We start from the raw sequence: 25,513 nt of genomic DNA on the forward strand, positions 1-25,513 counted from the left end.
TTAAGGAAACATTGAAAACCATCGTAGGTCAGAGGCCTACAAAGATGCTACAAAGATCTGTACCATTTTGGGAGGATTCAAATGTTTCCCCAAAAATATTTGCTGGGAACAGCATTCATTCATTCATTCATTCATTCATTTCAACATTTCTAAAATTGTCAACTGAAGTGGCATACAAAGTTTGAAAAATGCTGAGTGATAATTAAAGCAACCCATCTCTTGTTTTCTCACAGAACTTCCATGGTGAAGAATTACTATATACAAGAATCATTTTCTTGCAGGCATGGGAATAATACCCTCTATAATATATACAGTGGTGCTTAAAAACTATGAACTTTTTTGAATGTTCACTATTTCTACAAAAATATAACCTAAAATGTGATAACTTCTCTGCACAAGTTCTAAAACTAGATAGGAAGAACCTAATTATACAAATGAGTCAAATATATTTCAAAAATTTAGAAGGCTTCACAAACTTTTAAAAGCATTTTACATCTGTCATCCCAGTAGCTGAAGTAACTATTACATTGTTGTAACAATAAGCCATCAAAGTTTACTTGGAATTGAAAGCTTCTTGGTTAATTGCCAATTTATCCTAACCCTATTAACAGACAAAAAAAAATAATCCCATAACTTTGTTTTGTTTTCTTGCATACTTAATCAGTGGCTAGATTCACTAATCCATCGTCAATTGGTATCTACTCTGTCACTGTTCATATAAAGTAGATTGAGTTTTAGCTCTTTATTAGCTAATTAAAAACTGCAAGTCTGTTCCAGCTGTGTTTGTTCTAGTGGGACATAGCAAGTTTTTTTTTTCCTAGTACTTACTCCATTTGCACTGCTGTTGTGAAGTCTGAAAGTTCAAACATGCCTTGAATAATACAGTATTTGGTAGAGTGCTGTTCAATTCTTATTTAATTTTTTAAAGACATACATCATAGATCTCTTAGAGGCTGTTGAACCTGAAAGTTACAGTTCCTTTTCTTTTCAATATCCTTTTAAAAGTCCTTTAGTTTCTAATTAATAAATATAGGAATATTCCTATGCAAAAATGTCTGGAACTTTTGCAAGAAGAGTCTGGTTCATTAAAACATTTTGTAATATATAGCATAATGGGAACAGTCTAGGTAGTTTTGCACAATAAATAACATGTTCCCTGTAGATTTAAGGATTGTAAAGGTAAGCGCTGTAATTTGGGGAAAGGAATGGATTACATGTAGCCTAGATCCTCCCACATAGTACCTACCAGCTAGTGATTTTGAGAGTTGGAAGTCATCAACCTCTTTTTAAATATAGAAATAGGTAACTATATATTAGTAAAAGTCTTGTTTCTGTAACCTTTAACTGGGCAAAATCATCCATTGTAGGGCAATGGTTTTTGAACCTAGATATCTACAATGGGCTAATTTATAGAAGGCGTCCAAAATCTGGGACCCATGACTCTCATGGAATTGAAAATTTGGCAAATTTTATAAAACATTTGATGACATAAAATGATCATGAAACAGTTTATGTGGTGGAATATAGCACAGAAGGGCAGGGGTCTTTCCCAAGGATCAAAGAGACATTTTAGCATGGAATCTTTCATATTCAGGAAGAAAGCCAGAGTGGACTGACACCCCCTTATCTTTCACAGAATATCTAATAGTTATGCAGATTTTGTCTGGCAGGATTCCTTCTATAGTGAACAACAATAAAGGAACTACTTTGAAGTAACTCCTCATGTTGTTCTGGGTCCCTTGTGCCCAACAGTTTATGACATAATACAAAATGTCATAAAATATGTTGATGTTTGACTGTGCTATATGTTTAACATATTTTCAAAGTAGATATATCTTTGAATGTATTCCAAGTTTTCAGTGAAGACAGTACATTAGAAGTTCTATCATTGTTGAAGGCAATGAGGAATCTGTTAAAGAAATATCTCTGAAAGGATAACCAAACAATTCACGGCATTGTCTAGTATTTTAAAAATGCAGGGGGAAATGAAGTAGGAAACTTTGGCTTCTGATTGCATTTAAGAGATACACCATGTAGTAGCCATTGAATGTTTTAGGTTAGAAGTCCAGCAACCCCTTACCATTGGGGTTGGCTCTCTTGGCTAGGAAACAGAGATGAACATCACCACCTAGAGTTGGACCATAACACGAGAAACCTTTTTTGAGAGAGATATTGTGTGTGTGTGTGTGTGTGTGTGTGTGTGTGTGTGTGTGTGTGTGTGTGTGTAAATAACTGTTGTCCACAGCATATATTTGCTTAGCTATGATAGGTCTGGAAATAAAAGTTTGGCTTGATTTTGTTTTAAAGCAAGCCAAACTTGGTTTTAAATCAGTGACTGCAATTTGTTTGATATATTCAGGTCTCTCCAAAATAGATCCTCCCTTATTATTGTTGGAATACAAACTTTTTAAGATTGTATGTGCAGCAGGAAACAATCCTGACAAGCTATGATAAGAGATATAGCAGAGAAACTAAGTAAATTCTTTACATCTGTGTTTATTACAAAAGATATAAGACAGCTACTTGAGTCTTTATTAATCTACTTAGGTAATCAAAAAAGCAGTAAATTTATTTTACACGAGAAAATAATGCTTCAGTATCTTGAAACACCATAATGTAATCTCGTACAAAAATCTGTAATTTATCACTCAAATCAGGTTCAGTGCCAGAGAAGTGGAAAGTAGTCAATATGAATTCATTTTTTAAAGGGAGATCTGGGAAATTAAAGGCTAGTTAGCTTAATGTCTATTCCAAGCAATTTAGTAGAAATTAAAAGCAAAGAAAATTAACTAGGGGAACAAATCTGGCATTCAGCATAGATTTTCCAAGGGGAAATCCTGCCTCAGTTTTATTAGAGTGGGTTTTTGTAGATGTCAACAGACATGAGGATAGAAGTAATATCATATACATTTTTTGTTTAGATTTTCATAAGCCTGTTCTTCATCAAAGGTTTTTGAGCTCTTGTAGTAATCGTGGGTGAGAGGGCATGTTTTTTATGGGTTGCTAACTGATTAAAAAACAGAAAGAGAGAAAATAGGAATAAATGGGCAATTTTCTAAATAAAAGGAAATAAGAAATGAGTTCCAAAAAGATTTTTATTACTGCTAGTAGTTCTTTATGTGTTGACAATGATTTTGACTTTAGCAATATGCTGTACTAAAATATTCAGAAAGGAAATAAAATTCAAAAGTGAGTATAAAGAATTGCAGGATTCAGGTGCGCTTCCCACAGAAAAGAAAACACCGGGAGCCACAAACCTGGGTGGGCGTGGCCAATACGACATCACTCACTCCCATCCAGTCACATGACTGTTTCTCTCTCTCTCTTTCCCCCTCTCTCTTTCCCTCCCTCTCTCTCTCTTTCTCTCTCTCTCTTTCTCTCTGTGTCTTTCTCTCTCTCTCTTTCCCTCCCTCTCTCTCTTTCCCCCCTCTCCCCCACATCCCCTGGGGGTGGAAAGAAACCCTTGAACTGGTGCTGGGTGGTGGGAATCTGACGTTCGGAGGCTGACAAGTCCAGGAGCAGACGGCTGAGAGCCAAAGACCACCTGGCCGGTAGGGCATCACAACACCAGTGGCTCTGCAGGAAAAGCAACTGACATCCAAGAGGCGAGAGTGAGCCGACAATGACACTCAGCGTCGTGATGGGCTCCAGAAGGAGGGGACCCGGTCGCTCCCATTGTGAAGCCCGCTAAATTTCACTGCACAAGGCATTGCGAGAGCAACGAGCAGGCCATGGAGGCAGCAACAGCAAATGCACCGCGACGAAGGCGGAATGCTGTTTCGGCAAGTGCAGGAATACTTCGCTCCCGCACTAAGGCTCCAGCCATCACCACCGCTGTGACAGGGCAACAGCTCTTTCATCTCTCTGCCATGACAGGGCGACAGGGAGCCACAGCAGAGTGATGAAAGAGCTGCATGCGGCTCTGGAGCCATGGGTTGCCAACACCCGGGTTAGGTAGCTCAATCAGATTGTCAATTCAATGTGTAGGAACTGTGATAAAAGCAGATTCAATGCTAGGAATCATTAGAAAAGGGTTTGAAAATAAAAAAATCCCAACATTGTAATGTCCTTATTGAAATCCAGAGTATATTACCTTCTGAAGTTGTGTACAGTTCTGATCAATGTATTTGAAAATATATACAGTATATAATAGAAGTGGAGAAAGTGAATAAAATAAGCAACTGGGAAGAACATAATTAAGCTGTATGAAATTATGAATGGTGTGGCAACCTTTTTTCAGCAAATTAAAGAGTTGCTGAAGAGAAAAAGAATATAGCTTGTTTCCAGTTGTCTTTCATGCTTGCTCTTATCATTGAACAGACTTGCTTTTGACTATATCTTGCTACATTCTATTTTAATCATATTTTGCTATATCTTGTAAATCAAACCCTGCAGTTAGTCTACAGTTTATTTTCAAGATAATTCCTTACAGTAAAATTGGTGGCAAAATTAATCCTATAATTCCATTCCCCTCTTCCTAATTCACATAAGGTCACAACTTGTGTTTACATTTGTAAGGCTGCCTTCCATTGGTGTTCAAGGCTGGCTGTTATTTTGTCTTTTTAGCATGCAGAGGTTCCCCTTCCCCTGTGTTTGTTAGAGTAGATGTCTTTGATTGATTAGCTGGGGGGAGAGGGAATTGACCTATAAAGGATTGTCTGCTTTCTATAGTTCTTCATGCAATGAAGTAGGAAACAGAGAGTTTTCTATAAATTAGAGACATCTTCTCACTCAAGGAATTGCTAATCAGAGTTTCTATGTATAGTATAGTTTCCAGTGGAAACTATAAACTCAAGTTTAATGCTTTGTTTTACAATTAGAGACAGAGGCATGCTTTTAACTTGGTTGAGTTTAAGTTTCTGTTCAGCTGTGTTGTGAAAAGCACTAAGTAATGCCAATTTCTATCAGTCTTGAAATACATAAGGCTTCATTCAACTATTTGTTTTCTTTTTGTTTGCTTCACCATAGGCGGATAAGAAGATACTGTGATAAATAAACTAGTCAACCCACGACCTCTTGGGTCATAATTTCTGAGATATTTCCTTACCAGATTCTTCAAAGTCTTCAAAATGGCAAAGCTTCTAATGTACATGAAAAGTTCTTAAAAATTTAGGGAAATATTCAGATATCTGCCTTGAAAGTAAGTAGGTCACGTTGAATTGTGCTGCAGCACATCAGGAGTTGATCACAGGGAATGTTTTATGACATTTTGTATTATGTCAAAACATTTTATAAAATTTGCCAAATTTAATTCCATGGGAGTCATGAGTCCCGGATTCTGGACACATTGTATAAGTTACTCATTTAAGGTAATTCTGGAAATTGCAGTTCTAACTCTTTCATCAACCTGAACTTGATAGCAAACATTCTTTTTCATCATCTCTTTGTGTCCCTTGAGTTTCATATTCAAAAGTACTGTTGCTTTGAAGACCACGTTGCCCCAGAGAGAGATGAGTTTGGTTTCACAGCTCGAAATACAAAAGGAGATCTCATTTTATTTAGTTTAGTTTGAATATTATTGTTCTTTTCTCTGCAAATTTCATGTATATCTTGTAGGGCTTTGATTTTATATACACATATATTCTTTTTTTAAAAAATAAAGTTTTTTTATTTTTTAAGACAAACAAAAATTTAGTACATCATTCATTTCTTCCATGTGACATTTCGGTGTTATCTTCAAGAATTTCTTCTCTTCTCTGTCTCTTCTGTATTCAATCTCACCAAATCCATATACACATATATTCTTGTTTACATTGTAAAAAATTAGTAATAAACAATATTAAAATAAATAAATGCAAAAAAGAAAACTTAATTCTTTACTCCATATCTTGCAGTTGTGGATTTTAAGAATTGTAGTTCATGTTAGAGAATATTTGATGACATTCTCATTTGTGTACTTCATTGTTGTTAACCTTCTGTACTGCATAACTAACTACTTCAGATTATATTACTCTGAACATAATAAGGTACCATCTATGTTATGGATGAGCCAGCACAAATTATTTCTAAAGAAAAGATAAATAGGTAGATAAGGTCTATTTCCTGCAGTTTTAGATTAAATCTGATCGGATCATGCTTCATACAGTCAACAATTCAATACTATTTATCCTTTAGCAGTTTGACAGATTAATGTCACTATGATGTCTTTTCCATGCGCAGTAGCATAATAAACTATTATGTAAATATGCTAATTTATTTCAGAAGTAATTCGATAAAATAATTTGTTAGGCCTCACAGTGAAATGTTTTACATTAATCTACAAATGGAAGCATTATTCAGTCTTGCTTTGTAGCAAAGATTAAGTGATCTAATCCCTTTCTGAATATCATTACTATATATCTTTGATTATAGTGTGGCATACTAGAGCAAGGATAAGTTAGAAAAACCATCATAATATATTGTTCTAGTTACTAGGCCTTGCAAAAAATTAATAGTGGGAGTAATATAGTAGCAACAGTGATAAATTAGTGGGAAGAATTAAAATAAAGAGGGGAAGGGAGGAAATCATGCTTGTGGTAGATCACCTCAAACATTTTGAAGGTTTTCATGTGACTGACAATCCATTGTTAGCATCAGTGCTTTAATTGCTTACAGGTACTTTTTGCTTAATGACCAGTTGCTTAGCAATAGTTTGAAGTTATGATGGACCCTTCAAAAAGTATGAGATGCTTGACAGCTGGTTCACATTTATAGCCATTTGTAGCATCCCACAGTCACTACGATTTTCTGCATTTTTTGCCAGTTTCCAGGGTGCACTTCTGATTTCTGGCAAAAAACACCCATTGGATAAATGAATTTGCTTAACAATCATAGCGTTCACTTAAGGACCACTGCAAAAAGATCATATTCCATGCAATATTGTTCTTTATAGCATCAAACTTTCTTTTCACTAACAAACACATCCATACCTGAGTGTCCTTTTGGCTTTGGTCCAGCTGCCTTACTCTTTATGGAGCCGCTTATAATTGCCCTCCGCTCTTTTCCAGTAGCATATTGGACACCTTCCAGTCTGAGGGGGCTCATCTTCTGGCATCATATCTTTTAGCCTTTTAATACTGTCCATGGGGCTTTCTTGGCAAGGATACTGAAGTTTGTTGCCATTTTCTTCTCCAGTGGACCACATTTTGTCAAACTCTCCACTGTGACCTGTCCATCTTGGATGGCATATCTCATAGCTTCATTGGCATATCTCATAGCTTCATTGAGCTACATGAGCCCCTTCATCAAAACAAAACAGTGATCCATGAAAAGATTTTTAGCCCTCATGGTACATAATTGTGCTAAAAACAGAGAACTTATTTCAGGTGCCCCATATAGAAAGAAGCTTTCACATGCAACAAAAGGCTTAGCCACATGAAGACTAATGGCAGTAAGTTCTCCTACAATGGTCTCTTTTCTAGCAGAGATGGTAAATTAATTGAGACCTGATCAGTACTAATGTTCAGTCAAATTAAATAACCTCTTTCTTCTATATTTTTATTATATATTATACTATAAATACATACCCAGACACATAGACACATGTGTGTGTTGTTGTGTGGTATGTGTGTATGAGAGAGAGCTAATTTACAGAATGTTCAAAATCCAGGTCCCATGACCCCAAGGGAATGAGATTTGGGGAAGTTGTCCTTCTTCAATGCAACTGGCTGCTGTAGTGCTGGGCTGCTGATCTTCATTTTCAACATTCTGTGACACTTTCCCAGCCAGTCTCAGAATCCCTCGCTTCCTCCCCCACCCAGCAGCAACCACTACCTGCCTGCAGGGATGAAGAGGGATGGCAAGAGGGAGATTTCCAATGCTCCCTACCAGATTCCCACAAAGAAACTTATTGGGAAAGCCAGCAGAAAGTTGGAAATCACTCCCACTCCTTTTGCATTTCTGCCCACCCTTGGAAATGTCTCTGAAATGATGATCCAAAGGAACTCGGATTGTGTGTGTATGTGTGTGTTTGTGTGTGTATGTTCGTATACATAATTTATTAAATAAAATATCCTATCTTCATGAAACTGAAATTGAGGCTACCTATTAAAATAGTATCTTCTGTGAAGAAGAACCCTTTTCATTCATCCTCAGAGGGTATTTCATGATACTTGTCATTTGCTTTATTTGTTTGTCAAATTTAGATACTGCCCATGTCACTTACAGAAGTTAATAGATTCTCTCTGGGAATTGATATGGTTCTATTAATTTGTCTATTGATCTACCTGGGTAGGTGGTTCAATCTCTTGATTGGCTCTCCATCCTCACAATAACCTTTTCTGAAATGGAAGATTAAAGAGTGTAATAATCCTCTTTAACTAGGTCATGGTTGGTCTTTTAGAGTGATGATATACCAATAGCTTCTTCAAGAATGCCAGTATTTCCGTTTCCCATATGAGGAATTTACAATGGCCAAGAGGGATAGAAGCCCAGAATATGGATATTGGAAGATCAGTTCCCAGAACCCTGGACAATAAGTAGAAAATCAACAACAAAAAATCACCAGAAATATAAAGAAATGCTGTAAAGTGCTGCTAAGAATTTGCAGATGTTGGAATTGCTGAGTAATGGTATGGCTAGAGGCTGGTTGAGTACTTCTGACTGTTCAGAATGTCATACCAAAAATATTGCAGATACAAACAGTCTAACCCTATATTTACCAATTATGAGAAAATACAAATAACTAGGTCCACTTCTAATAGAACTGAGCACAACTGAGCTACTTTTTTAAGTAATGATCCCAAATATACAGTCAGTAAAAGACAAAGCACATCCTATTATTTGAAGACAAAAGACATCTTATTATTTCAGAATGTTTTCAGTATGTTTAGTAGCATGTAAACTTTCATCACTAGCCTTTTCAGGTTATGTTAAAGTATTTTTTTTCATTCCTTGGATTTAACAACTTTTTGTGAAGTAAATTAACTTTTCAAGATGACCATGTGCCTAATGAACCCATAATAAACAATTATCAGATGTAACTTCTGGTAAAAAGGGTTGTCTTAATGAAAGCAAAGTAAATCTGTCCACCTGAGGCACCTGTATATATGCAGCATAAATTTTGTAATGGCTGTTGTAATAAATTTCATGTTATTGCCAAGCTTCTAGTCCAGATTTCTTTCCCAAAAGACTGTATATCTATTTAGCAATGTATTTATTTTTTGTGGGTGGCAAAGTGCTTGCCTGCTTGAAAAACAATACACACATTACTTAAGACCCTGAACTGTATTAGAAGTGAGATTATACATTCTTTTGTAGATTGTTATTGTTGCTCCCTCATTATTAAAATGAGCAGAGTTTTCAGTTAGGTAAAGCTGGATTCCAGTACACCGATTACCCATCTCTTCAGCTGTTTTTTGACACATCCATTGTTCCACACTGATACTCTCACACTTCCTGGCAAGATTCAAGAGAGGTTAATTAAATCCATCTTCAAAATAATGACAGGTCAATGAGCCATACACTCTTTGCAATAGTAAATTACAGTAATTGATGCATTTGTTTCTATCATGGAAAGGAGGATGGTCCTGGGTGGTCTGTTCTTCAGCTAGAATGGCCTGGTAGCAATGTGGCTATAAACTTACTTTTAATTTCTGGCTACAGGAAAAGATGACACACTTCTCAGGCATGTGGGTTTCGCTTGGCATCACCCTGTGAAAGATGACAGCATTTAGGAAATAAAAAGGAATGCTTTTCCCAGCAGGAAGTAACTTGCAGCCCTCCCTGCGTTTCAGATGCAAATGAATACAAAACCTATTTACACAGCCAAACAGAATTAGAGGATACTCTTAATAAACTCTTGGCACCATTTGTAGCAATAATTAAAAGCGTACACAAATTTAACACAATTACTGCATGCTTTCTAATAGAGATGAGCATCATTAAGCTAATTAATAATGCAGTCTTATGTGTTGTGTGCCATTGCAATTGTTCCAAGTGTATGTTTTATGCCTTGTGTGGCAGCAACTGGCAGCTGGGGGACTCAGCTGGCACTGGGTGACAAAGAGTGAAAGCTGTACCAGCAGCGCTTGTCACGGCTGAGTCCAGAGTAGAACTGGCTGGCTGCTGCTACACCTGCCATTCATCACCTAGATGGCAGTGAAGCTCTTTCTTTTGGATTTTATGATTAGTACTCATTACCATTTACTGTTAAAAATGTAATCCTCCGGAAGAAAATAGAGTTTGCAAATTTAGATCTTAAAATAGCCTTGGTACTACAGTGGTTTAAAGCACCCTGTTATTAACACAGCTGCCTGCAATTTACTGCTGGTTCGAATCTCTCCAAGGCTCAAGGTTGACTCAGCCTTCCATCCTTTCTAAGGTAGGTTAAATGAGGACCCAGTTTGTGGGGGCAATAAGCTGACTTTGTATAAATATACAAAAGGATGAAGGCTATTGCTTAACGCATTGTAAGCCGCCCTGAGTCTCCGGAGAAGGGCGGCATATAAATCAAATTAAAAAAAAAAAAATGCACTTCTGGCCTTGTTCAAGAATGACTGGGAGGTTCAATTTATTAAAGCCAGACATATTTCCTCTTTAACATAATATGTAAAGCATATTCCAAACTATTGAATATCATAATTTCGGATCAAGAACCAATGCATTTTAAACCTGCTAATATTTATGATATTCTCCCATAAATAAGATGTTTCCGACCAGAATCTCTAAGTGTTTATATCTCACTTAGGTAAGGTTTATTTATTTCATTCATGTATTTATCCAGGCCACATGGAGCTGTGAAAAAAAAACATGCCTGTATAGGAAAATGCAAAATCCACCTTACAAAGAATTATTTTGATTGATTGTTTTGGGGCAATCAGTTGGCCAACTTAAAAGATAAGCAGCAATGCTATTGCTGCCAGAGAAGGAGTATGCAGGAGAATGTGGTAGAAGGAGTAGCATGTCTACTACTTCCAGGTTCCATTTGCAGCTGCTCCTGCCCCAGATACATTTCTCAGGCAGAAAATATCAGTTTTCCAAATTCTTCAAATTATTATGTGATGCACTAACCAAAGAAAAGGTAGTACTGTATATTGAACAAGAGGAAGAAAAAGAAGGAAGATTTTGCTAAACTTGTTTCATGATTGTTAGATCACCTGGAAAAGTTGGTCATACTAAAGTCATGTTTCAACCTGTAATATAATGTAAAGAAGTGTTCCTGATAGTATCTTTCAGATATGTTGAACATCAGTCCCAGAGTTCAGAGTCAACAATTTATTAATCTCTGCAATGCTCACTTAGTTTAAAATACTACTTTTGAAAAAGGCAAAAGAGGAAGCTTTCATGGAATTATACTTCTAGTTGATTTTCCCTTTATTGTTATAAGTTCCTTGTAGATTTTTGTCTTATAAAGATGTATAACTTTGGGTTATACTACTTACATATAACTTTACAGGCATTTGTGGATAAAGGAGCTGGTGATTTACTTTAATCCTTTTTTTTTAATTTGATACTTAATTTGTCTCTCTTAGATATTTAGATGACTTATAAATATATAACTCATAATGTTTCATAAGGTTATGGTCTTAATTTGAAAAATCTGGTATTGATTTGGAAAGTTGATCTAGCTCTATTAAGGATAAGTGTGTCAATTTCTTTTCTTAAATTGGTTCTATTTTATACTTTCTAAAAATAAACTTCAGGAATAGAATAAGAATATTACAAGTAAACAATACAATTGGGGGAAGAGAGGTAATTTCACAACTGAGTGAAATTACTTTTAGAAATATACTAGGAAGGAATGAGCACAATAAACTGAAGCTGGGAACAAGTGGATCCTATGAGCTGAGATTATAGGATTTTTATCACATGTTGTTTATCAGGGCAACATTACTATTTAGGACAATACTATTACAGGAAAAAGGAGATTTGTTCCAGATACTGACATAAACATCTTCTCATAATAGTGGCTTTTCATTTACTGCATTACAATGTAACATAAGCTGTAAAGTACAACAGATTCTTTGTGTATCTCAATACTGCTTGTACAAAGTGATGTCAGTCAATTTTTGACCTATAAAGTCTGGTGTTATTCTTAATTAGTAATAGATGTTGGGTGTGTGCTTTTGCAACATTCCGAGGAGAAAATTAAAACAATTCTTGAGAATTAGCATTTTATTTTATGATCTCTTCTTTTGGGGTAGGTTTCTCCAACTTGATACAGAGATTTGTTGTACTACAACATCATCTAGACCAGGGCTGTCAAACTCCCGGCCCACGCCCAAGCCCGGTTTAGCAAAGAGGAAAAAAGTTCTGATATGTCACGTGATGCCGCCGTGACGACATGAGGCTGACACCCCTGGTCTAAACCTTATGTTGAGTAAGTGTAGGGATTTATATTCCAACGCTTCTGGAGGAAACCAGGGAGGCAGTAGAAAACTCTCAAGCTTCATAGAAACACTAATAGAGTTTTTCCTCTTTCTTCTTCACTGTTTGTTTTGTGCTGGTCCTTATTCATTTCCATTGGCTTCCTTTGGCAAATGAATCTGCAGCTTGACAAAAATAGAACCATGGGAGATTTAGTTCTCCCCATTTCTCTAAAGTTCTTCTAAAGTTCCAATTGCTTTCAAGTCATGGAACTGTTTTCTTGTTCATGTTGACTCTGAGAAAAAGAGCCTTGGGTTCTTCTTTTGTGCTCCTTTGCACCCTAGAACAAGGAGACACAAGGACAGTTTTTCCCCGAATGCCATCACTCTGCTAAACAACTAATTTCCTCAACACTCTCAAATTATTTACTAAGACTATATTACTATTATTCTTCTCATCCTTCCTAGTACCTATCCCTTCCCACTTATGACTATAGCATGTTGCTTGTATCTTTACAATTTATATTGTTTTATTTGTTTCCTAGTACGATTTGATTGCTTATTAGTAACCTATAACTATCACTAAGTGTTGTATCATATTATTCTTGATGAATATATTTTATTTTTCTTTATGTACACTGAGAGCATATGCACCAAAGACAAATTCCTTGTATGTCCAATCACCACTTGGCCAATAAAGAATTCTATTCTGTTCTGTTCTGTTCTGTTCCGTTCCATTCCTTTCCATTCCATTCCATTCCATTCCATTCCATTCCATTCCATTCCATTCTATTCTATTCTATTCTATTCTATTCTATTCTATTCTATTCTATTCTATTCTATTCTATTCTATTCTATTCATGTAGAATGTTATAAATTAGTGGCCCACATACATCCATGCTTATTGCCCATCTATTCGTAGTTATCAAAATTTGTATGCTTAGTAACTGGTTCATATTTATGACAGTTGCAGTGTCCCGGGGTCATGTGATCACTTTTTGCAACTTTCCGACAACTAAGTCAATGGGGGAGCCAAATTCACTTAACAAACGTGTTACTAACATAACAACATAGTGATTCACTTAACAACTATGAAACGTGTTTGAATATTAGTAGCTCTGGTTGGGTAGTTAGGTGGCCAAGCTCCAAGCTTGGCAATTTGGTTGCAAACATTTTGTCAACATTCGAGGAGACATCATTGACTATGTCTCCTCAAATGGTGATGAAACATTTGCAACCAAATTGCCAAGCTTGGAGTGCAAACCAACAGTCTAACTTAACAACTATGGCAAGAAAGGTTGTAAAATGGGGCAAAACTCATTTTTCACCAGATGTTCAGGAATTCCAACACCAACACAGTCCTTGTTTTCCCTGGTGACAACTGAACCAATATAGGTTTCTTTAATTGACATCTCACCATATTTTTTTATGGGAGAGGCACTGATTCCATGTCAGTCTGATGAAACCTCTGTCATATACAGTACTGCCATATTTTGTACTACAGTAGTTAACATTCACAAATATCTGATACAGGATTAACAATATCTTATTTTACTGTATATGGCTTTCTTATTTTTTAAGTTAATTTTTACAACTATTTCCACTTTTCTGATTTTTTTAACTTGAAACTCCCATATCTTCCACTGGCTAGGTGGTTTGGGACTCACAAGAATTCTGCTCTGGCAGCTCTTCAGGTCTTTTTTGATTTTGGTTATCTAGTTACTGGTTCAGGCATAAAGCCTCTAGTTTTCACAATCCGAATTAGAAATTCCTAAGCAAGTGAACTGAACTTTCTGATTTCTGATTTTGCTGCAATTTGAAGGTGTTTTTTTTTTTAAATGATGAATAACTAATATAATATTTGGGCAGATGTTTGTGTAAAATAAGTTATAGATATTATTTCTGTACATAACATATATAAACATAAAGAATCAAATTTTAAAAATCCATAACGTCTCCTTCATAGGAAGAAGACAAAACAAAAGATGTTCATAAATCTGTTTGGTGAAATAAATCCGTCCAGCAGTTATTTATTTATTTATTCATTCATTCATTCATTCATTTATAAAATTTATTGGCCGCCTATCTTACCATAGGGTAATTCTGGGCAGCTTACAGTCATAAAAATGTGTCTATAGGCTACCAGATTCCTTTCTGTTATGTGTAATTATTATTCAACATTTTCAATCTAGGAAAATACAGGAAAACACAATATGTCTGAAAATATACATTTAAGAACTCAGTTGTGAAACCAATTCATATAATGGCTTTAAGGATTATGGAAGTACGCCAAGATTTGTCACTGACCAGACTAATTAAAATTAGTATGTAAGTGGCAGATACGAAAGCCTTTTCAAGATTTGATTAAAAGAAGGTTGAGAGGGGAGATTTCCATTTTCCATATAGTAGCAGATACTTCTTTTTTTCCCCCAAATAAGTTTTTTTTCCAGAATTGCTCTATAAACAAAATTAATTTTGGTTTTCAGAGAGAAAAGTTTTGTTGTTATTGTTGTTATTAAGCATGCAAGCTCCATAAATGCTTTTTTAAACTATGTAAATGTGAAAGTTCAAATAAGGGCTACTATTACCAGAGTTTAAATTATGCATCTGCCTTTGTACTAATTTTTCAAGGATTTTCCCCTTCTTTAATGAATACATGAATTTTGTGCACTGAAGCATGATGCTCAGCCTTTTGGGTAGCGGGCTATGCAGAAAAAAAGGAAGAGAAGTTTAATCACAAAGGAAGAAACTTCACATGGCAAAGCAGTTCTCCACTTTGCTTCATTTGTAAATGGTGCATATCGCCTTTTGTGAAACAAAACCCTCCTGCTCAATTCATAATGGTGCATATCGTAGAGTCTTCACATAGCCCCCTTTTTTTGTTCAGCCCAAAATAATGGCCATGAGAAGCCAAAGAAACCATAATTCCAACCGAACCTTAAATCTTTTTTCAATCAAAATTCTCTGAGCGTGACATTTTCTGCTGGTGCTCTAAGCCTCTTTTCAGAATAACTTTGGTTCCTGTTTCAGGACTAAACAGAGAAGTTTCAGTAAATGACAATGCTTGTGAAACTGGATGCAACTGTTAGCCAGTGATTTCATAATACTGTATATATCAGATAGAGGACATCAAGCCTGGGAAATGCATGGAGATAGTGATGGAATCCCTGTCTTGGAATTCATTGTGTGTATATGTTTTTTTCTGTTGTTGCCTTGCTTGTTGTTTTTTTTCTCCTCTAATTTTGAAATGAGAAAATGTGATTGAAGTTCACAATAGCAACTTACTTTATTTGAAAGATTCAGTCATTGAAAACCTACCTAGCTTCACTTAGTTTTTTTATACTATACACTTCAACCTTTGAATTCAACTCTCCCCCATTTTCCCCTTTTCAGCCAATTCAGGATTGGGTCCTACAAACATCTGTGTCTAAAAATCAGGTTCGGGCTGTTTCTTTGCTCTCCAGTTCTGCTTTTGTTTCCATAGACCATTGTTTCCAATTTCATGCTATCAGAGGAGCTGCATGTTTGCTTGCGTGAAGTTGTCAGAAAGATAAAAGCCTAGGAGCAGGGTCAGATTTAGAGGGATGGGCATGAAAAATTGGTAAAAAGTATCTTGGAGCCCACCCATCACCAGAACATTGCTTGGAGAAATATAGAAATAGAGAATGATAGCATTACGGTGTGTTTATACACTGCATGTGTTATAGTGAATTTAGAAAGTTTCTAACAAGGATAGATTCCTTAACTTCTTGGCTGAGTCTCTAGCACTTAGGAACTTTCTGATATATCTTTATGAGCTAAGAATCAAGCAAGGCTTAATAATGTTGCATCTATAACAGAAAGGTCTCTGATAGGAAAATCGTAATCTGTGGTGTAAGAAAAGAGCAGTGCAGCCAGGAAAGCTGGCACTGTGCTTTTACATTTCAAGCTATTGTTTACCCCCCCAAAAAAGTAATAATAATGTGGCATTTTGTTTGAATAGCAGATTAAATTAAAATAAATCAAGTTAAAGTCTGTTATTGAGAACCAGTATAATGAAATGATTGAGGTACTCGGATGAAACTGATAGGACCTAGGATGGTTTTTTTTACTTGACCATGACTTTCGCCTAAAAACTATATCTCAGTCCAATTTATTTCCCAGGGCTTTTTTTTTTAAATGAGGATAAAGTAAGGGGAGAACTACTTGGTTAGAACACTGTAAAACCCTGTATTTGAAGCAACCCTTAAAGAATATTAGAAACCGTGATTAGTTCAAAATGCAGTGGCTCACACATTTTTTGGCCCCCAGAATTGGGAGCATATAACACTGGTTTTGCAGGCCTTGCACTAATTGGTTTCTGAGTCCAGTTTAGATCTACCATAGAGATACAAGTACAAATTTTAAAACTCTCCCTTTTTACTTCCTACAAATCCCTCACTTAAATGAGATTTAGTAGGCTGAAGGAAGGAGGCAAGAATATGGAAAAGACGCCTTGTGGAGATTAGGCTGGCCTTTTTGCTGATTTGAAAACTAGGTTTTTTCAGAGATCTTCCCTGGTTTGGTGTTACTATCTTTATTTTTTATTCTTTATTGTATTACTGTGTCTTTTGCTTAATATTTCTTATTGTTACTATTCTTATTTATGATTATGATTCACGTTATGATTATGATTGTTGGGGTTTTAGACTGTACCATAAATGTTTAGCTGTATTATTTGTTATTTATTCTATGTAAGCCATCAAGATCTTTTTTTTTTATTGCAACTGGGTAGAAGTACAATAAATAAATCCCACTCAAGCACCAATTGAAGCTGAGATTACAGTTAGTTTGAGAAACTTAATAAAAGCTGGTATGCTGTATTTCATTCTGATTTTATGGAAAGCTATATACAGCTATGTCCAAAAACTGTAAGCAAACAAGCAGATGTTCTCTGAATGTATCTCTGAAGTCACAACTGTGCTGAACCTTAAGAAAATCTAAGCTGGATAGAGCTATTCCTTTAGGGAATTTTCCACTGGAAGAAAAAAAAAAAAGAAATAGTGCATAATAGTTGTTGTTCTGCAACACTTGTAAAGGTCTTTAGCAGACACAAACTTAAATTAGCCATTTCAGTATTATAAGGTTACATAGCCTAATGGCCAGGATTTCTATAAATTATTATATAAGGTTGAGAGAAAGTACGTAGTGGTTAAAAGTACTGGAGCAGAAACTGTGGAGACCACTAGTTTTACCTTCTACTTTATGTACCGAAGCCATTTGGTGATTTGGGGCCAATCAATTTCTCTTAGTCCAAGAAAGAAGACGGTGGCAGACCATTTCTAAAAATGTGGCCATAATGTATATGTAAGTGTTTCTGTGTGTTTGTCTTCATGTGTGTATAGTTTGTGTGTCTTTGTGTGTAAGCAAGACAAGACAGTAATACTAGCCATGTCTGTTCTGATTTATTGCTGGACTGAATTAAACTTATCATGTAGAGAATTGTAGGCATTTGCCTGGACTAGAGAGTCACTATGAGTAGGGACAGAGCATTAGGTGAAAACACTGTAGGGTAGGCTATGTGTTTGCATGGCAGTCAGCCATGCAGCCAAGTACTTACTAAGGTAGTCGCTAGATGGCAACAAAGAGTGTCTTATTATTTATCAAATATGAAAACAATACATCTCCCTCACAGAGTGTTTTAACTCTTTGCTGCCATCTAGTTGTCAACCGGATTTGGTAGTCTTGTTACTGATGCAAACTACTGGAACCATCCCACACCCAAAAGATCATCTTAAGCCGTCACTGGTGCTATGCTTCCCCAAGAGCTTGTTAACTGAAAAGTACTGTTGTGATGGAGGGCAGCATCTGCATGTTTTGCCTTACAGGTAACAGAGCTTGACCTACAATCCTGTTTGTGTCATATATTCATTGATAAATTCATTCATTTAAGGCTAGAAATACAATAGGACTACTATAATTTGGCTGCCAATTTGGGGACAGCTGCTATAAGTTTGAATCTGCATTATAATTAGCTCTGGGAAGGTCCATTGTAACTTCGAATGGTTGCTAAGCAAGTGGTCATAAGACAAGGACTACTGTATAGTCCTGAAGTAAATTATGTAGGCTCTAAATTGCCTCCTCATCCTTCAATGTTCCCGAAAAAAAACCCTCCTTTTTTTCTTTAAAAGAAGTATTTGGTGTCCAGTGTTTAGAATGAAATACTAATTGCAGTACAAACTCTACTCGAGCCTGGAGCTCGAGATTGACTCAGCCTTCTATCCTTCTGAGGTCGGTAAAATGTGGACCCAGATTGTTGGGGGCAAGAGACTGACTCTGTAAACCGCTTAGAGTGGGCTGTAAAGCACTGTGAAGCACTATAGAAGTCTAAGTGCTATTGCTGTTGCTATCTTTTCTCCCGGGGTGGGGAAAAACTTAGAATTAATTTTCTTTACTGTGGACTCTGTATTCAACATAGGGATGAGGCAATAGAATTCAAAAAGTTTAATAAATATTCTATTTTGAGCAAGAAAATAAAGAAACAAATAAGATTCGGTAATCTTTGAATGTGCTGTTAGTTACTGATACAGAAGCACCATTTGAAGTACAGGCCGAAAGCAGGAATGGTTGGAAGTAGGCAAATCTCACTAGGCTCAAGTTTGACTCAGCCTTCCATCCTTTCGAGGTAGGTAAAATGAGGACCGGGATTGTGGAGGCAATAAGCTGACTTTGTATTTAAAAAAAGAACACCGCTTAGGGGGGGCCGAAAGCCCTACTAAGCAGGTATATACAAAAGTATGAAAGCTATTGCTTAATGCATTGTAAGCCGCCCTGAGTCTCCAGAGAAGGACGGCATATAAATCGAACCAATCAATCAATCAATCAATCAATCAATCAATCAATCAATCAATAAATAAATAAATAAATAAATAAATAAATAAAAAGAAAGAAAGAAATAGCGATATTTTTCCTTCATATCTCTTGCTAAGACAAATTATTGTTATCTGTATTCCTTTTGGCTCTATATCCTATTTGAGAGAATATTGTATCACACAAGAAAATAAGGTGGCTTCTTAATCAGACAAATACGGTAGGGGATGCTTTCCGATCTTATAGCTGTCTCACTACAGTAAAGTTTCCTTTGTCCTGTTCCTCAGGATGATGGTGGAGCGCTGTCAATTTCCAAAGCTCGCTGTTCCTATTGGTGTCATAATGTTAGTAGAATCTGTTCTCTCTCAGTATCTTCTTTTTGTTCCTAGCATCCACTTCCTTTTCCAACAACTGACCCAAAAATATTCTGGGAATTTCTCTCTCTTCTCTAACAATTGTTTTCTTACATTTTATTTTCTGTCTAAATCAATTTTCAGTTGATTAGTGCCAAACCTGTAGAATGTACTGTTTATTCTCTTTCATTTTAATGGAAAAGCAAGGTCAGCATAAGCCAAGGTGTTTTATCTTCTTAGCCTCTTTTTCACTGGTCCTTAACATACAATAAAACCCATTCCTTTGTGGGATATTCTATTCCAAACATTGCATTGAGATGTGTTGTGCTAAACACTTTTGCTGATATAGGCTGCTGATAGTCCTCACTTAGCAACCATAATTGTGGCTGGCAACTTGGTTACTAAGCAAAAAATCCCATGACGATCACAGCATCCCAATAAGCAAAATTAATAGAGAGGACATAAGTAAAATTTTACTTTGACTTTCGCTATTAATTTTGCATATCACATGCTACTTGTAGAGCACCTGAATGGCAATCATGACTGTGAGATGCAGTGATGGTTATAAATATCACATATCATAAATGTGAGGATTTATCACAAAACTATTATTTTAGACCATAACAGACAATAAACAAGACAGTCGGTAAGTGAAACTTACCTGTATGCCCTTCACAGAAGATCCACACTCTGAGTAAACACTGTATCATGCTTGTTAATTTTAGCTATGCTTTCATAGAAATCACTGAGGGAAAATCTCTACCAATTCAAAGCTCTTAATTAGGGACTGGGAATCTCCACATATTTTATATTTGTACTTTCATGTACTAAGAAGGTGCTTTACTTTAGGATGGGGAGAGAGAGACATGTAACAGCTGGTTTTTATATTTTCAGAAAAAGGTTCAGTTATGATTTGGTTCTTTATCCCAGCACCTGGTAGAATAAAGAAAACTATCTGAGTATCTTGATGAGTTTAATTTGAATGTCTGCAAACATATCCCCCAAATCATCAAACAGCTGTAACTGAATGTAGAATTCATGTCTTCATATCAACCATATTATTTATTTTTCTTCTCTGCCTTTCATATTCATTTACTATTGATTGATAAACAATTTTAAAAAATTAGAATATTGTGTGCTATTTGGTGACTTTTTTTGATGCCATATTAGAAGGCATTGTTCTAATATGGAATGTGTCTATATGTGCACATATCTGGAAAACATAGCTGGACATAGAGAGTCCAGATAAGCGATTATAGGTGTTTAAAGGAATATCTAGATGTATATACATCATCCCTTCACCTGCTGCAGTGAAACACTAGCATAATACTAATGGACAGTATAAAATTTTACCATGAAAAATATAGGCCTGATCTTATAAGGAAAAGACATGATTCATCTAATTTCTCTTAATTCTCTTTTGTTTCACGGCTATCTTTATTGTAGCAGGGGTGTTATAAGCTTAATTTGGGCTTTATGCTTTAATGCCTTGTTTTGATGATTGAATGCTTTAGGAGGAGAAATTAAAGCTGATCTTAAAACCCACTACAGTATCTTTTATCCTTTACAGAAAGTAAATGCAGAAAAGAAGTTTTAGAACCCTGACTCCTCACAAATTGTTGGGGTGGGGGCAAAGCTTTCTGTATGTTAAACAGTCTTGTGGACATCTGGCATGATTGGTTTTAATCTGCTAGCTAAAAAGTCAGGATTAAATCTTGCTTTACACCCCTTTGTATTGCAGTCAGTAAAGTGACAGAGCTGGCCTGAAACAATGACACTACTTATTCCACCCAATATGTCATGTGGTAGATCACCCCTTTTTTTCAGCACCACTTTTCCACAAAGACAATGAAGCATCTGGTGGGCTTTTCCTGTGTCCAAAGTAGGGTGGTTTGTGTTTTGTTTTGGTTTTTGGTTTTTTTGGTCAGTAATTTCACTCAGCTGGTCTGCTTAGTCCTCCCCTGATGCTACTTTTTGAGACTGGGTGTGCCAAGCCCAGTGGTATAAGGTCAACAGGCCAAAGTGATGAATTTTTATGTGCCTGTTCCTTGTGTTTCTGCTCAGTCATGATTCTTTGCGCGTTGTGCTTCTTCTGAAAAGAAGCCACTGTGGGTAAATTGTCCTCCTGGCCCAGAGAGAATGGGGGAAGCAGATGAGTTAAAACTGCATGTATAACTTTAAACAGAGGAACACACCAATGTGCTTTTACAGTGGAACAAAATGCTTCTGTCAATGCAGACTATTGGAGATGCCCTCAGATCTGTGACTCCTTGGCATCTGAGCAAGTGACAAATGCATTTAATAGTTCTTGCAAATATACTATTCTAAAAGGAAAGAATCACAGTTCATGAGGGCCTATTGTTAAAAGATAGAACCGTGACACTGATATCTTGAAGTGATTGTTTTAGTTGTTCTGTTCTATGCGGTTTATGCTAAGAGTATCTGAATTTCTTTTCTTTTCCTGCTCTCATTGCTGAAATGATTTTACCTTATTGTCAATATAAAATTGACATATTTTAATTAAATTATGCTTCTGTTCTGTGTTTCAGATGTTTAGAAAATCATTCTGGAATTGAAGCCTCATAGTAGTATTACATTTATCCCAGGTTTTCTTTATAACAGTTATCTGATGGTTCAAAATTAGTGTAATACACTTAAGCCTTGTTGGCATATAAATGTAGATAGTCATACAGATCATAATATAGAAGTTATCTAGGAATTACAGGGAATATGTAGATAATAGACGGAAATAGAAAATATAATCTTTAGCTACAATTAAAATTACATCTTTAATTTGAAGATGTTGTTTTATTTGTCTCCAAGACAAACAGCCAGCTATAAATATCAATGTAGGATCTATTTTTCATGTTACTTTAAATAAAAGGTCCTGTAAGTGCATATAAATGTAAGAGCCTTGGTGGCGCAGCAGACTAAAGCACTGTTAAGTAACACCAGTTGCCTGCAATTACTGCAAGTTCAAATCTCACCAGGCTCAAGGTTGACTCAGCCTTCCATCCTTTCGAGGTAGGAAAAATGAGGACCCGGTTTGTGGGGGCAATAAGCTGACTTTGTATAAAAAAGAACATCGCTTAGAGGGGGCTGAAAGCCCTACTAAGCAGGTATATACAAAAGTATGAAGGCTATTGCTTAATGCATTGTAAGTTGCCCTGAGTCTCCTGAAAAGGGAGGCATATAAATTGAACCAATAAATAAATAAATAAATAAACTTTCATACTTCCAATTACTGACACCACAAAGAAAGAAATAAAAGCAAGTTGGCTTCTTCTAACTAACTATTTCCATTGTTGAAGTCATCAGAGGAAGAAGAACAGGACCAGCAGACTTCTGAGATGGCACGCAGCTACTGACCTACATGGTAAACCAGGCACCATACTAGGCTGTCCAACCCTTTTTTGCCTGGATCGCATAATCAAACTGCTTCATATCTTCCTCAGCACCATTACCACCCAAAAGTATGACTATTTTCACTGTTACAGCATTTGCTATTAAAAATAATGCTGCCTTTCTCCAGGGACCCAAGCCTTATTTTGTATGAATGTCCTTCATGCTAAAAAGAAACAATTACAGTAGTAGTGCTCTTTCTGCCTTCTCTCTTCATATCTTGTCTAGTATTTTAAAGAAGGAGTTGCTAGAGTTCTTCTCCTTTTATTTTTAAATGCCAAAGGGAATCTTGGAAGTTGGAGAAGTTGCTTCTATATTCAAATATAGCATGTTTTAATACAATACCTCCCTGTTGAGGTAATATTCCCTTGCTTCACCTGAACTGATTAAGAATGGGCCTCTATTCTGTTTGTCCAAAATACTGCCCTGGTTTTGGGAGAGAATTTTGTTGCTGTGTTAGTTGCGAAGTTGTGTCCGACTATCGCGACCCCATGGACAACGTTCCCCCAGGCCTTCCTGTCTTCTACCATCCTCAGGAGTCCATTTAAGCTCACGCCTTAAGTGACTCCATCCAGCCACCTCATTCTCTGTTGTCCCGTTCTTCTTTTGCCCTCAATCTTCCCAGCATTAGGCTCTTCTCCAGTGAGTCCTTCCTTCTCATTAGGTGGCCAAAATATTTCAGTTTCATCTTCAGGACCTGGCCTTCTAAAGAGCAGTCAGGGTTGATCTCCTCTAGGACTGACCGGTTTGATCGCCTTGCAGTCCAAGGGACTTGCAGGAGTCTTCTCCAGCACCATTGTTCAAAGGCCTCAATTCTTTGGTGCTCAGCCTTTCTTATAGTCCAACTTTCACAGCCATACATTGCAACTGGGAAAACCATAGCCTTGACTATACGCACTTTTGAGAGGGAACATTTGTAATCACACAGCTAAATGTGATTAGTTAACTCAAAGTTATTCTTGAACATTATCTGCCTTTTTATTGCTTCATTTTAGTATTCCAAATATACTGAGAATAAGCATAGTATTGACATCTTCAGCTGCCCTTTGCAAAGTTGAAAACCTGGGTGTAAACTATCAGAAAATCAAACTATTGATCTAAGCTCAAAAAATCACATCTAGCAAGAGAATAGAAACAAGTATGTGTTTCTAATTATCTTGGTATTTGTTTATAAGCCTCTTTGTCATGAACTTCAAGTATTTTGGCAATTATGCTCTTAAGAGTAAGAATGTGATCCTTAAAATATTCTGGGTAGAGAGAGGCTATTTTGTACTAACAACTTGTAAATTGTTTAAAGCTAAAGTGATTTCTCACTTTTTCTACAATATCTACCTTTTGTAAACTTATTGTGCTGAAAGTTATACTGTACAAGTGTCTCTTGGCTACCCCCAGCCATCTTAGAGATGCAAGTTTTTTCTGAAGGTGGGTGGGACTAAAGTTATTAGAGGTTAGGGTCTGATGGCATGCTCTATTATAAGCTGATTTTTCTCTGACCTTGTCCCAATGATTTGTCTAAATTCTTTTACATCTAGCTGGGTTTAAAATGTCATAGAGATTCTATGCTTTCTGGCCTTTTCCCAAACTTTTTCTTTCTAGTTTCTAAAGATCTAAAGATCATTCTAAAAGACAATGCATTTGAACATTGATTAGCAAGCTGACCATAGTTCAGCCCATGTACCACAGGGACTATTAAAAATAGCAGCATTTCTTCAATCATGCATTTTTAGTCATCATTGGTCATTCTTTCTAATAACATTCAGTGCTTTGTCCTGTACAGTATTTGGTAAAAGCTGTAATATTCTTCTGGAAAATTTGCAACATAAATTTCATGATTGACATATAACATTCCATTATTTATTTTACAGAGACCCTAACCCATTGAAGAATTCAGGCAGGGAGCTCATTCTATCTATCATGAATAAACTGAGTTAGAATAATTATTGGCTTCACATAGATTTGAGTCTGATATAATTCTCATAAAGGTGATAAAATGGTGTCTGGGCTGTAATACTTCAGATACAATTGAAACCTCATGTAACAAAACATTCCCACGTGGCATCAGTGGTGGGTTGCCCCCGGTTCGGAACAGTTCTATAGAACCGGTAGTAAAACCAGTGGGAGGCTCAGTTCACCGACCCCGACATCATCAAAATGCTTCTGTGCATGCAGCCCTGTTGCGAACCGGTAATAAAGGTAGGTAGAACCCACCACTGCACGGCATGTAGAGGAGGAAACTAGATTAGCTTTCTCTTTCCTAACACTTTTTCTGTGCAAATAATTTGGCTGAGTCAGGGGATATGAATGTTATTTACTCAGCAGTTTAAAATAAAACAAACCAGATTCAAGTTTACCTTTCCACAAATATCAGTGTACTGTGTACATTCAGACACAATGGTAAATCATAACTGGTGCAAAAATCTGGTTAACCTCTGAACTGAGTGCTTATCATTTTTTATCTGTCATTATCAAAGGGAGATTGGAAATATATATTTCAAATTTTAGCTAGTCCAAAAATAGTTTTTGTGTTACTTAGGCTTTATAGAAAGAAGTCAAGATGGTAAACCAAATTTTGAAGTTGTTTTCCTCAACTACTGTTCACAGTAATAGTTTATGTGAATTTGGGAGTAAAGAATAACTGCAAGAAGT

At 36.2% G+C, this 25,513-nt stretch overlaps 1 protein-coding gene across 3 annotated transcripts in view; it reads left to right on the plus strand.

Annotated features, from left to right (window-relative positions):
- INPP5A (inositol polyphosphate-5-phosphatase A) overlaps nucleotides 1-25,513 on the plus strand; it is a 297,349-nt gene that overhangs the window by 202,880 nt on the left and 68,956 nt on the right. The gene's annotated exons all lie outside the window — the stretch shown is intronic.

This window comes from Pantherophis guttatus, chromosome 6 (assembly GCF_059756535.1).
Source record: "Pantherophis guttatus breed Tessera chromosome 6, ASM5975653v1, whole genome shotgun sequence".
In the NCBI taxonomy this organism is placed as follows: domain Eukaryota; kingdom Metazoa; phylum Chordata; class Lepidosauria; order Squamata; family Colubridae; genus Pantherophis; species Pantherophis guttatus.